Source organism: Geotrypetes seraphini, chromosome 4 (assembly GCF_902459505.1).
Source record: "Geotrypetes seraphini chromosome 4, aGeoSer1.1, whole genome shotgun sequence".
NCBI classification, from domain to species: domain Eukaryota; kingdom Metazoa; phylum Chordata; class Amphibia; order Gymnophiona; family Dermophiidae; genus Geotrypetes; species Geotrypetes seraphini.
In genome coordinates this window covers 212,354,531-212,367,387 of record NC_047087.1, presented here as the reverse complement: position 1 = coordinate 212,367,387, position 12,857 = coordinate 212,354,531, and the positions used below count along the sequence as shown (strand labels likewise).

General features: G+C 46.0%; 1 protein-coding gene across 1 annotated transcript in view; it reads right to left on the bottom strand.

Annotated features, from left to right (window-relative positions):
* The window catches only part of OGDHL (oxoglutarate dehydrogenase like), a 297,827-nt gene extending 291,569 nt beyond the window's left edge, over positions 1-6,258 (bottom strand). The window contains 1 exon segment of the mRNA XM_033942954.1: positions 6,208-6,258. The gene's annotated coding sequence lies outside the window, so the exon portion shown is untranslated.
* Positions 6,259-12,857: the final 6,599 nt, after the last annotated feature.

Sequence of the window (12,857 nt, the reverse complement as noted above, 5' to 3'; positions counted from 1 at the left end):
GAGACCACTGATATAGGCCCAAATTCACTAAGTAAACTGATCGTGTACCGATCAGTTTGCGAGCCCTTTGCGACCCAATTTCTCCCCAACACGATTCACTAACCAGTGTAGCGACCTCTTCTGATCCGCACATGTAAATAAGGGGAACTGCAAACAAAATAGGCAGGGAGGCGATTCACTAACCATTTTTTTCAAATCCGACTGAACTCGGAAAAAGCGACTGCTGGGACCAGTCGCAAACATCTTTCCTACTCTCCTGCTCCATAGAAGCCCAGCTCACAGTCCTGCTCTCTGCTGCCCTGAATCTCTCCTGCCTGCCGCCTCTATGTTCTTCCCCGATATTTCCTGTCTGCTCTGCCCTGAATCGCCACCCTGCTCGTCCCCAGATTTCTCCTGCCTGCCACCCTGAACCTCTCCTGCCCTTCCCCGCCGCAATGCGAGCCCGTGGTTTTAACCCGCGGGTTAAAACCACGAGCTCCCTGGCCTATGTAAAAAAGTTAAAATTTAAAAAAATATATATATATATCACGGCTTGCGCTGCCCCCCCCCCCCCCGATGCTCCCCGCACTGCTGATGCCCCCCGCGCACTGATGCCTGTCCCCCCTGCGCCGATGCCCCCCTGAGACACCCCCACCCCCACCAACTCCTTCTTGCCATCTTAAATGCCACCTGGCCTGGCCCGGCCCACCTTCCTCCCTCCCTCCCTGCTTGCCTGCCTGTAGCTCAACCTGGGCTGAGCTGGGCTGGGCCGGGCACACCCGCTCCCCCCATCACCTTTAAGAATCGTTGGGAGCAGGAAGGGTACTCATTCCCTCCTGCTCCAGGCCTCCTCCGAGGCCGGCAGGATGACCGGGCAAGGACCACCCCCTCCCCGTATCTTAATGTTGTTGGGAGCAGGAGGGGTTCTCAGTCCCTCCTGCTCCATGCCTTCTCCGCCGACGAGTGCGGTCTTAGGCCAGGCCCCGATGCATCATCTGATGCACAGGGAGGGGTCTAAGGCCCTGATTGGCTGAGACGCCCCCAGCCTTTTAAAAATATACAGTATTTACAGTGTACCCATGAGGTATTAACAGAAAATCTCTTTTTTATGTTGCCAACTTAGCAAGTATGAAAGTATGCATCTGTTTCAGAAAGTTGAAAATCCACATACTCCATACATATGATTGAAAATAAACAATAACTGCCAAAACCCAGCAGGGATAAATGGACTCCAAACTGTAAGCTCTATAGGATGGAGGTCCTCATATATTTAAGCCTCACAAAGTATATTTATACCAATATCTTCATAAATATCATATAGAGTTTGGTTTACATATTTGTTCCCATCAATCTTCAGCTCTGTCTTCCTTATCCCCTACCAGCTGATTCATTCCTCTCTTAACCATCCTTCATTCATTTACCACCACCCCCTTTTTATACAAAACCATAGCATATCCCATTACTTTTTCAGGTTTTCACACCTCACTTCACACTTCACCTCACTTCACAACTGCTCTTCCCTACACCCTTCCTCCCCATCACTTCTGGCTGGCTGTCATCCTCCCTTCTTCTCCACCCTTATTTCTCATACACAACCTGCCCCTCTCCAGTAATATCTTTGGCTTTCTTTTTTGCAGATGCTTCACTTCAGTTTGCTAGTCCCTTTCCCAGCTCTTCTGCTCTTGTATTTCCCTGCCCCCCAAATGGTTTTCACACACTCTCCCAACCCTAGCCTGTCTTTTCTTACCTGCTGCAGAACACCTGGCAGTATGGAAGCTCGGAAGAAAAAGGTTTAACTTCTGCTGCCAAGGAATTGAAGAGGAGATGGCGGTCACTGTGCATTCATCCCCTCACCCCTTCTCACACACCTTTCCCCATTCACACCATCTCCCTCCCCTCAAATCACTGGCAGGAGTCAAAGCTATTGTGGAGTAACACTAGTGGCCAAAATTGTGAAAACACTTTGGGCTAGATTCACTAACCTCCGATTCCGTATCCAATCCATTCCCGATTCCATGCAGGCCGACGAATTCACAAAAGGCCTGCATGCAAATGGAGACCATCGTTGACATATCCCCCACCCATGGCACGGATCGCTAGAGAGCGATCCTTGAGCATGTGCAGACTCCGACAGTAGTGACAGGAGAAACAGCCTCCTGTCACTGCTGTCAGGGCTTCTGCCAGCTTTTTTTTTTTTTAATAGGCCACAAAATTTCAGGCCTATAAAAAAAAAGAAAAAAAAGCCTTCCCCTACCCGGCAAAGCGCCCCTGTGCCGAACCCACCCATGCACGTCCGGCCCAGCACACCCCTCCCCCTGACCGGCATGGCACCCCCCCCCCCCCCACAACTGGCATGGCAAAGCCCACCCCCAGCACAGCATGACCCAACACTCCCGCACCTACAAGTTGGGAGCAGGAGGGGTGCTCAGTCCCTCCTGCTCCTCCGGACTCTAGCGATGTGTCTGCCTGGGCCTTAAGCCCCACCCCATTGCATCATGTGATACAGGAGTAGGAGCCTAAGGCCCTGACTGGGAAAACCTTGGGGAGATTCCAGCCAAAATTGGTCAAGGTGTGTCACCGTCTAAGGTACTGAAACTCTGCAAGCGCTTTGAAGAGACTAAAAGCATCAAAAACAAGGAAAATATTAGAACACCTCAGACTGACAGAAGGCCAGTAAGAATGGCTCTACAGAATCAGAAATTAACTGCTGCTGACATCAATAAGTCACTGGCCAAAACAGGGGTGCTGGTGTCAGGCCAGACAGTTCACTGGAGACTAGTGAAAGCAGGCCTGCAAGCAAGAATTCCCAGGAAAAAGCCCTTCCTCAACACAGTTCAACGTCATAAATGTTTGAACTGGGCTAAAGAGCATGCCAGCTGGACCACAGAGCAGTGAAAGGTGTTGTGGAGCGATGAGACCTGAATCTCTATATTTGGCAGTGACAGTGTCCACTATATTCACTGGCAACTGGGTAAGGACTGCTTGCCAGATGTACTACTTCCACCATGAAGCATCTTCTGAATGTGATGGTGTTGGGTTGAATGTCCAGAGATAATGTGACCTGGCTGCAGGTGCTTGATGGAGTGATAAATGCTGACAAATACATAAAAGAGGTCCTTCAGCCCAAGGTCCTACCCTCAGCCAGAAACATCTTTGGGGCTACTCAATCATTCCTTTTTCAACAGGATGGCGCCCCATGCCATACAACCAAGAAATGCCTCAACTGGTTCAAAGAGAACAAGGCTGAGTTGATCGGCCCGTTCGGTGGATCCAAGATGGCCGATGGTCCCGGACGCTGAACAGCACACCGGAGGAGACTTTCTGAAAAAGTTTCTGCCGAATAAGTTTACCTACTTAGAATGCCGAAGAAGAGAGGTCGCAGCGCCGCTGGAGCCTCGCGGCGTTCGGCGGTCCCCTCGTTCGACAACATAGAAGAACTCCTGCGTTGGATGCAGAATATCCCGGCAGCGTCGGCACCCCCGTTGGAGACGCCTCAGAGGGGCGGAAATGAGGTGATCTCCCTGGGGCTAGAGACGTTGAGCCCCGACGCTAGGGCACCTCCCCCACCTCCTCAAGTTACCAGCTCCCCACGAGTGGAGGAGCTGCCGGGAGAAGGCAGGTATCTACCCTCGGAGGCCAGGGAGAACAGAGAGGGGAGCGTGGAGATGGACTCCCTGAGTATTCAGGTGAGTCCAAGAAACACCGAGGACGTTGAAACATCAGGGTCAACTTCAGGCCAGCAAAAGGATTGCCAGGAACAGCTGAAAACTGGTGAGACTATTCCAACTTTTAATCCTTCATATATTATTGAAAAACCCAGAGAAGTAACACTGGATTCAATTTGGGATTTAGTGGCTGACCTGGCCAAGTCTGTCAAGCCCCAGCTTTTGCAGCTGGAAAATAAAATTACTCTTCAAGAAACTGAGATAAAAAACATAAAAGTTGAAATTGGTGAATCTAAGAATTCTATTGAGAATATACAACAGGAGTTAAAAGTATCAAAACAGCATAATGAAGCAATAATTAAAGATAATACAAATATGCGTAGAAAACTGGAATCTTTGGAGAACTTTTCTCGTAATAATAATCTCCGACTGATTAACTTTCCTAGGATAGCCTCGGTGACACCTAGGGATATGTTGAAACGTTATATGTTGGAGATTTTGGGTATTCCAGAGGACACATTACCACCACTTACTCAAGTATATTACCTACCAATGAAAGCTATTAAATCACCATCTAAACAACAGGAGAATAATCAACCACTTAATGTTTCAGCAATCTTGGAACTTTCGGATAGAGAGCTTGCATCTCCGGCAACATTGCTTCTTACTGTGGCTCTTGCTCCAGATAAAAATTGGTTGCTTAGATTGTTCTTTAAAAATAAAATGAAAGAATTTCTTGGACAAAAAATATTAATGTTTCCAGACTTGGCACGGGAAACCCAGAGGAGAAGACGAGAGTTTCTTCTGATGAAGCCAGGTATTACATCTCTTGGTGGGACTTTTTTCCTTCGACACCCTTGTAAATGTGTAATACAATACCATATGAAGAAATATGTATTCTTTGAACCATTCCAGTTGACAGCCTTTTTGGCAGGAACACGGCTGGATGAAGGGAAATTAAAATCAAAGTGAAGTGCATTTGAATAATGATATCCTTTCTCAGCCAAGGGATCTTGTTTTCCTAATAGTTGAATTGATAGTTGTTAGCAGTTGTTAGCATTTGTTAATATGTCCGCCTTATCCTTCTTGGATCTATTGTTGAGGACTTGAGCTGAATTTAAGCTAAACATTTATTTGATTTGATTTGATTATTATGTATTTTACCTTTGAGTAGTATTTTCTTGCTTTTCTTCAACTTTCTGTACAAGTGGATACTTGATTTATAACATGTAAAAATTTGATAAATAAATAAAAAAAGAACAAGGCTGAGTTGCTGGAATAGCCAGGAAACAGCCCAGATCTCAACCCCATTGAGAACCTCTGGACCAGATTAAAAGAGCAATAGCAGCAAAGTAACCGTCCAACAAACATGAGCTGACAGCAGCAATAATCACTTTCTGTTTCCACATAATAACACCTATTGATCTCCAAAGAGTTGTGTTCAGCATGCCAAGAAGATGTAAGGCAGTAATTAAGGCTAAGGGATATCAAGCATGCTACTAGTAAGACTGATGAAGTCATCGGATAACTAGACAAATTATCATTATTAGCTTGAGTAGCTTATGAACTGCATTATTTTTGTGAAATGTGCCAAATATTATGCTGGTCTTGTTAAGTGATTACAGTTTCTGATATTAGTCGAAAATGTATGCATTAAATACAATTATGATGTAATAGCCATTTTTTTTTAACGCATAATGCCTAAAATGCTAGGTGTATCCACTATTTTGGCCACTAGTTTACATTCAAGTTCATCAGGTATTTGGGCAGACATTCTCCCGGTGCTTTACTGTTCCAAACCTTCCTTCCATGCATTGGAGGAAAAATGGAGCAAAGAAAAAGGTGTGGGTTGTCTGTTGCCAGCAGGGACAGAAGGGGGATGGCTGTTTCTACACCAGCTCTCCCCTCTGACCCTTTGATAAAAGCCAGAATTAAATCCAAAATCCCTCCCCTATCCCTGAATTTTAGAAGGGAGCGTTGGACAATGGAACCAATCAATTCTTTGCTTTTTTCTGATCCATCATCACCTCCTCTGGTCCTTCCCTAAAGCTGGGAACAGATTTACAATAGGAAGGATGAAGGGTAAACAGAAAGGTGTTCTCTACTGCTTGATTTTCAAGGCACCAACAAAGCCTGTATATAGGAAGAGATTTCCCAGATCCTGGTCCTCCAGGTGAAAAAAAATGAGCATAATTACCACAACACCGTTATCTTTATCATAAAACAAGCAGCTAATATTTTGCTCAACCTTCTCAAGGCCCATCATACCCGAAGGACAAAAGTCGAACCTTGCCGTGCACAAAGCTGTAGTTTACAGGCAAAGAGCCCAACACCCCTTGCTTGCTGAAACCTGAATACAGGCCAGTGAGACCAGCCTCTCGCCCTTCAGGCATCGAAGACACACACAAGCACAAAAAGGCACATTTATAATTCACGGCGCATATTAATTAATTCCCTTCCCCCCCCTCCTTTACGCACTCCCCTGCTGATACTGACATTAAACAGACACCACAATAAGTGGGGCGGGAAACGCTCAGCGCACACAGTCCCGGCTTTTGTTTACCTGAGTCACGTGCTGGGGAGGGGGAACAGGCTACTTTCGAGGTAACGTAAATACTGTAAAACCCTCCGCAAAAGCGCGTTCGCTATGCGCCAGCGCAGTGACATCACAAAGGAAGGTGGAGATGTTTTTTTTAAAAAGGGAGGGGGAAGGAGAGAGAAGTTTGAAGTTTTGGCGCGCCAGTCGGATCGCTGTTCGTGGTGCTGCAATGTAAGCGCGAGGACTGCCTGTGTGAGACATTCTCTGCAAGGCTGTTGAGAGAGAAAGTCTCAGAGACAATGGTTAGCCATAGAAGGCAGAACCAACTTTTGGAAAATGATTGGTGGGTGCAAGGAAAAAAAGAAAAAAAAAGTGTCTGGTAGTGAGTGATCCAACCTGGCTTGCTGCTTGTCAGCATCATACTCTCTCTCCATTCAAGTTATTCATAGCACTTTTCTCCAAACAGTCTCTCTCTTCACTTAGCCCATCTACACTAGTGCTACCCGATTCAGGGGAAAAAATTTCCATTCGATTGAGCCTTTTGATTCGATTTTTCGATTACAATTTATTTCACTTTTCCTGCCCAATTGGGCATTTTTCTCAAACGTCCTGACAGGTTTATTTTGTAGTCTTTCCACCCACCCACCTTTGCCCTCTCCAACCCCATGTGGAGTAAACAAATAAAAATACTTTTTCTCTTGCTGTTAGGTGCTAGCTCATGCTCACTGTCTGGCACCAGCTCTGGTAGGATACACATTTCAAATCTGACATATTGTAATCACAAAATCGAAAATAAAGTTATATTTTCTACCTTCCGCTGTCATATCCAACATTTGTTTCTTTCCCACTATCTCTCTCTCCCTGCCTTGTGCCCTATGTCCTTAGTGCCCTCAGTGCCTCCTTCCTATGTCCTTAGTGCCCCCTCCCGTTTTCAGGGACAGCATCCTGAAGCTGTGCTTGGAGACAACTGCCCGGCGTTCGCTTCCCCTTCCTGCTGCACTAAAGCCCAGAACTTCCTCTTCGACGTCAGAATTGACATAGGGAAGAAGGCTTCTGGGTGGCAAGAAGCAGCGGCTGTGACGGACCCGGGAGGGGGTGTTGAATTGGCATGGCAGGAAGGGAGGCAGGCTTTAGCAGCAGGGAGGGAAGGAGGTAGGCGGGCATAATTTGGCACGGCAGGCAGGTAGGCTTGGGGGGAGGGGGTGGGACAAAGACTGGAAGGCAGTGAGGGGGACATAGGAAAGAGGTACTGAGGGCACTTAGGACATGGGAAGGAGGCACTAAAGACATAGGAAGGAGGCCCTGAGGGCACTAAGAACATAGGAAGGAGGCACTAAGGACACAGGAGGGGGCACTAAGGACATAGGAAGGAGGCACTAAGGACATAGGAAGGAGGCACTGGGGGCACTAAGGACATGGGAAAGGGCACTAAGGACATAGGAAGGAGGCACCGGGGGCACTAAGGACATAGGAAGGAAGGAGGGAATGAATAGAAAAGGACAATTGTTGGGCCTGAGTGCAGAAAGAGAGAAAGAAATGAAAGAAAGGATGCACAGTCAGAAGGAAATGCAACCAGACTCATGAAATCATCAGACAGCAAAGGTAGGAAAAATGATTTTATTTTCAATTTAGTGATCAAAATGTGTCAGTTCTGAGAATTTATATCTGCTGTCTATATTTTGCACTATATTTGTCAATTTTTCTATAGTTACTGAGGTGACATTGCATATTTTAAAGTCATCTGCCTTGACATCTTTGAAAAATCCCTAAATATAAATGATAATGATAATTAACATTTTCTCTGCATATAGTATGCTTTGTGGCTTTTTTAATTTTATGGTTACCATTATTAATTAATAAGATATTATGTGTACATGAAAAATGAATGGAAGAAATTGGGGGCGGGACTGACAATTAATAGATGTCCCGTTTTGATGAAAAATAAATGGTCACGTTAGCCCTGGGTCAAACCTCTCTATTCCCCTCCATGCAGCATCTCTCCTTTCCTCCCCTCTATTATCATGTGCATCATTTCTTTCTCTCCCCCCCATGCACCCTTGGTCCAACATTTCTCCCTCTCTTATCCATGCATGTCTCCCTCCCCTCCACCATATGAAGGATTTCTCCCTCTCACCCATTTCTACCTCTTTGTTTCATCTCTCCCTTCCTGTCCTCCACCCCAACAATTCTTCCTCTCCTTTCTTCCCCTACATGCAGCATCTTTCCTCCTCTCCCACCCATACCCTACTACTATTTATTATTTCTATAGCACTGAAAGGCATACGCAGCTCTGTACATTCTAACACACAATAGACAGTCCCTGCACAGAAGAACTTACAATCTAATTCCCTGTCCTTTCACTAGTGCTGCCCGATTCACAATTAAAATCGATTCTCCAATTCACTTTGGATGAATTGATTCGAATCGGTTTGTTATTGAAGAAAATCTGACTTACCGATTCATTGGCCTCCTTGCTAGAGACCCGTTCGGACTTTCAGCCACCGGAGTCCTTGCTTCTGATGTAATTTCCGGTTTTGCAAAACCGGAAGTTACATCAAAGCTAGGATTCCGGTGGCAGAGGGGAAGCCCGAACGGATCTCTAGTGCAGATTGGCAGCAGCAAGGCTCTCTCCTCTCCTCCCTGGCCAGGCAAAAGCGGCGGTAGCAAATGCAATTCACTACCCTGCCGCTACTTTGGGCGTCTTCTCTTCATTCGGCCGCCCAAGCGGAAGTAGGAAGTCTTCACTGAGGGCGGGCTGCAGTGGAGAGAAGATGTGAGGAGTGGTGGCAGGAGTGGATCGCTACCGCCACCGGTAGACCTCTTCCCAGATGCATCCCTCCTGACGGACTTTTAGTTCAACTACTAAACAGCACTTTGAATGGTGAAAACACAGTATATTTTCATATTTGAATGCTTGTTCTCTTTTAAAAACACAATTCCAGTCAGATATATTACAAAACAGGCTTGTAGGAATAGGTGACACCCTTTTCTACAGTACGTCTGATATTTAATAGAGAACTGAAGGGCTTCTAACAGCAGTCAGTGCTGGTGGAAGGGATCAGAACATTACTCGACAACCAGGACAAAACATACTCTATCACATTACTAAGCAAAAAACTAAAATCTTTAATAATTGTGCTACAGCACAATAAATATTTTGTATACCATAAAAAAATTTTAAAAAAGGTAGATGGAGGGAGAGGGGAGATGGGGAGTTGGTGGACTGAAGGAGAGATAGGGAGAAGATAAATGGGAGAAATGAACTTGGTGGAGGGGGAAGATGGATGGTGGAGGGGGGAGATGGACTTGGGGGAGATCATGGAGAGGGGAGATGGGGGGAGGATAGAAGAAATAAGGATCTAAAAACAGGAGAGGGAGAGAGATGGTGGACAATGGGATTTAGGGAGTGAAGGAACAGAAAGGAAGAGAAGTTGGACACAAGGGATGGTGGGGGGGATAAAAATACTGGATAGGAGGGTAGTTAGAAAGAGAAAGGGAGAGCTGGTGAGGAAGGAGGGAGAGATGACAGGTAGTTTAGAAAAGGAGAGATGGTGGATCTGGGCAAGAGACCATGGCAAGCAAGTTATCAGAAGACGTTTGTTGCAGAGCCTGGGACCAACATGATTTGAAAAATGACCAGACAACAAAAGGTTAAAAAAATATATATATTTTCTTTTTTGTGATTATAATGTGTCAGATTTGAAATTTGCATCCTGCCAGAGCTGAGCTAGGATTTAACAGAGAGAGGAAAAGTCTTTTTTGTTTGTTTATTTTGTTTACATCACAGCACCAGTGTGGGTAGGATAGGGCAAAGAGGGTGAAGAGGCTATAAAATAAACTCACCAGATGTTTGGAAAAAAACACCCAATTGTGCAGGAAAATCAAATCGAAAAATCGATTCAATAGGCTGAATCGAAACAAAATATTTTTTCCTGAATCGGGCAGCATTACCTCCCACCGTGAAACCTGACATACCTCCGATGCCTCCTAAAGCAACAGCAGCGGTTTCAATGGGCTGCTTCATGACCTGCCTTGCTAGGGTTTCCCTCTGCTGCATCACCAATTGCATCATCAGTGACACAGCAGAGAGATCACCCTGGCAGGGAAGGCCACAAAGCAGCCTGTTCAGAACATTGCCGCTGCTTTAGGAGGTCTTGGAGGTATGTCAGGTCTCACCAGGGTGGGTGTTGCTGAATTAGTGAGTCTGATTTTCTCAGACAATGAATCAATTTGAACCGATTCACTGATGTGAATTGGTGAATCAATTTAAATTGGTAAATCAGGCAGCACTAATCTACACTACACTTTATCTATTTCCCCCCCTCCCCATTTTTATTGTCCCTAATTTCTTCTTCCTCGCTCCTCCTGGTCCTTTTCCCCCCTCCCTACTCTTCCTGCACAGGTATGTTTATATTTAAAGGCAAGAAGTTTAATAGTTTTCTTCTTGCTGCACTCTGAATCTTTTTAGTCTGTTCTGCCTTTCATTTTACCTTGATCCAGCTTTCTGTTTCCTTTAACAGCAGCATTCTGTCTCCCAGGAAGTAACTCCTTCCTATTCCTCTCTTTGCCCGTAACCCTTTTCAATCTCCTTCATCCCTTCCTGGACCCCTCTATCCCTCTCCCACAGCTGCACTCCCATCCTCTGTCCCTCTCTTCTCCATTCAGCAACTTTCTGCTTCTTCCAGTCCTTCACAACAGAATTCTTTCTCCTTGTCAGAAACCTTTTTCAATCCCCTTCACCCCTTCCCAGACCTCTCTATTCCTTCCCCCACAGCTCCACTCTTAAGTGTATGTCCCTATTACCCAGCTCCCCTCCCTACAGCACTATAGAAATGATTAGTTGTATGTCTCCATTACCCAGATCCCCTCCCCCTTACATCTTCTTTTGGGGGTGCCCTAGCACTCACAGCACTAACAGAGCTGGCTTAATGTATGGCAAAGACCTTGGAACCACATACTATCAGTGTACATATAAGCAAATCTTCCTCTAGAGTTGTCTTTCAAAATTCACCAAAGAAGCACTTACACAACCAGGTTTTTTGGCTACCTCCTGCCTGTCTCCTGAGTTATCTTGCAAAAGTCACCAAAAAGCACTACAAAACCAGGTTTTTGGATTGCCTCCTGCCTGTCTGCCTCTGAAGTTCTTTTACAAAAGCTGTCAAAAAGCATTCACTAGGCATCAACAACTACTGCTTTGCACTACGTATAAATAAGTCTCACATACAAACTCAGCATCATCAGGAAGTATGTTGTCATTGTGCATAATTATTCTGGAAAAGCTCATTATTTGAGAGTAAAATTTCCATCTGCATGCTTCTGGAAGATAGACAGTGCCATCAACCATGTTGAACAAGATGCCTAGATATTCCAGGAACTGAATCAGTGATAAATGGCTCTTTTGGTAATTCACAATCCAACCCAGTCTCTTCAGGACTTGGAGCACCATATACTGTCCTTCAATTAACAAGGGGACCCTGATCAACCAGTCATCCAGGTAGGGATGCTCTTGCAAAAACCATCTTTCGTAGGTGAGTTGCCACCACCACCATTACCTTGGTGAATGGGTGAGGAGCAGTCGCCAGGCCAAAGGGAAGGGCTGAGAAGTGGTAATGGACATGAAACCTCAGGAACTTTCTGTAGTCTGGAAAAATGGGAATATGCAAGTAGGTCTTCTTCAAATCTAGAGATGCCAGGAACTCTCCTGGAGCTACAGCCAATATGATAGCACGAACTGTCTCCATGCAGAAACGCGGAACCTTGAGAGCTGCATTAACGTGAGTAAGGTCTAGAATGGGTCTCCAATCATCTGAGCCTTTCTTTAGCATGTTGAAGTATATGGAGTAACTGCCCGAGCCCAGGTCTTCAGGCAGTGCAAGCTCTATGGCCTGAATGTCCAGCAACCTTCTCATAGTAGTCTCCTCTCTATTTGCTTTGTCCAGGTGCCCCATAGGAGAATCCACAAACCAATCTGTTAAAGGTCAGGCGAATTCAAGTTTGTAACTGCTCTGGATGATTTCTAGATCCCAGTAGCCTGAAAAAATCTGAGCCCAGGCCTGCTGAAAGTCTGAGAACCGTCCCCCTATCTTGAAAAGGACTGCTCCAGACCTGGCATCATTGTGTCTTTTTGAAGGAAGATGCAGTATGGGAACCAGAGGCCTAGTTGTGCCTAGATCCGGTAACTCTCTGCCTGTAACCCTGGAAGGATCTCTGGGAAATGGCTCCTGAATACTGCCGAGACCACCTGGAGTCATGAAAATTAGAGCATTCTAGAGTACTGTTCTTCAACTGCCAGTCCGCACAGGGCCGGCGAGATTGATGAACTTCAATTTCCTGCCAGTCCACACAGGGCCGGTGAGATCGACAAAATGTCATTTCCAGCTGGTCCATGCAGGGCCGGCGAGATCATGGGGAGCCTTCTACAGTGGCTTTCTCCCCTCCCAGCAACTCTCCTTACTTACCAGCGCAGCGATTCATTAAGGCAGTCTTGGGGCTTTTGCTGAGTCGTGGCCGCCTCTGATGATGCAACTTCCTCTATCCTCAGAGGCAGCGCGACCCATCAAAGGACCCAAGGCTACCTTAGTGAATCACTGCACTGGCAAGTAAGGATTGCTGCTGGGAGGGGAGAAAGCCACTGTTGGAGGCTGGGAAGTTGCTGGGCAAGGGAAAAAAAAGGG